Source organism: Perognathus longimembris, chromosome 24, assembly GCF_023159225.1.
Source record: "Perognathus longimembris pacificus isolate PPM17 chromosome 24, ASM2315922v1, whole genome shotgun sequence".
Lineage (NCBI taxonomy): Eukaryota > Metazoa > Chordata > Mammalia > Rodentia > Heteromyidae > Perognathus > Perognathus longimembris.
This window is the reverse complement of record NC_063184.1, coordinates 24,141,432-24,143,359: the sequence shown is the minus strand read 5'-3', so window position 1 is coordinate 24,143,359 and position 1,928 is coordinate 24,141,432.

The window sequence follows — 1,928 nt, the reverse complement described above, 5'->3', positions numbered from 1 at the left end:
ATCTTAACGGTCCCTTTTTGTCAACTTTGGAGACCTGCATATGTGATAGTGCAGCCCATAACATTCTGAAGACACAGGACATTTCATCACCGGAATGTTCCCCTAGACTGTTGTTAATTGTGCATATGCTAGAAGTTCGTAAAGATAGGATCCCATAATGTGATCATTGCTTTCATCTGAATGACTTCTGTCATCTGGTGTAACGTTTCCGACTTTCATTCAGGTTGTTGCATGAATCCACAGTTTGTTTCTCTTTATTGCATTTTATTGTTTCTTTTTATTACTGCCAATGATACATGTTTCCCACTGTGACCCATCACATCTGCAGAGTTGGGTAGACTATGGTGACAATTATTTAATATATCGTTTTATCGGACATATTTATAGTTTCAGGGGGCCCTACTTAAAACCTGGTGCTTTATCCTAAGAGTGAGTAAAAAAGGAGAAACGTTTTAGGATTACCAGCAGACCAATGAGAAAATTGTCTCGGGATGTCTGTGGTTTTTATAACACAGCACAGTCCCACATTTTTGTTTGGCAGAGGAGTAATATACCAGATCATTTAATAATCAGAAGTGGGCAAGTTAAATTTTATGGAACTTTTTAGTGGGGTGCTAGTGGCTCACGTCTGTAATCCTAGTTAGTCAGGAGGCTGAGAGTTGAGGATCAAAATTGAAAGTTTGCCCAGGCAGGAAAGTCTGTGAGACTCTTATCTCCAGTTATCCACCAGAAAACCAGAAGTGGCGCTGTGGCTCAAATGGTAGAGCGCTAGCCTTAAGCTGAAGAGCTCAGGGACAGTGCCCAGGAGCAGAGTTCAAGCCCCACCACCGACCACAAAAATTATGGAACTTTTAAAGACAGGGAGAATCCTTGGCCACCACAGGCTGGAGTGGCTGGGCTGACATGACTTGGCTCCTAAAGGCAGAGCTGAGATCATGTAACAGACACAGTTCCAGAAAACACAATTGAGCCTCACATTGTCAGTTTCTGCATTGAAGACTCACACTCTGGGAGTGGTAAAGCTTGGGAAGAAATAAAGTGAGTGCTAGCTATGTTAGGAACAGCCTTTGGATGTGAATGTGATGCCGAGAATCAAAGATATCTTTTCTTCCAGAGCATTCATAGATTGCCTTTTCCACTTTAGTACTACTCCATAATAGGAGGGAGACAACCTCTCTCTATCTACACAAAGAAGGAAAAAATTTCTAAAATATTTTTGTCATTCTGAATGATAACTAGCTGTGATTTATTCTTTTCACTCCTCAAAGTGCTAAGAAGCATTCAAGGAAGTGTTAATTACAGACAATATCAATTCTATCTGTTTTGGTTTTGTTTTATTTTTGTGGTTCCTGGGGCTTGAACTCTGGTCCTGGGCACTGTCTCTGAGCTCTTCAGCTCAAGGTTAGCGCTCTGCCACTTGAGCCATAGCACCACTTCCGGTTTTCTGGTAGTCAGTAGGAGATAAGAGTCTTAGGAACTTTCCTGCCTGGGGTTCAACCATGATCTTCAGATCTGTCTCCTGAGTAGCTAGGATTATAACTGTGAGCCACCAGCACCTGGCTTACCTGTTTGTTGGTTTGTTTTTACTCTACACTCAGTGGGACTTGCTACTTGAGGACAAAGAAGAAATTAACAAAGAAATTAACAAAGGTTACTTTTTCTTTTTTTTCATCTTTGAGTGACAGCATAGTGTTGAGTAACTCATTAGCTCTCTCTCTGAATTCATTATAAGTGCATTGAATGGCCTATAGACCATAAGAAACATGAAGAATAAACTAGTCCCAATTCATTATTAATCTGCACAGTTGTTAATAACCGCCACATATATGTTTGGCCTCTCTTTGAGAAATGAAGTAATATTTCTGAGGTTAATGGGGTAATTTAAATACTGATTAACATTGAACTAAATGCATGCTTGGCCTAGACGT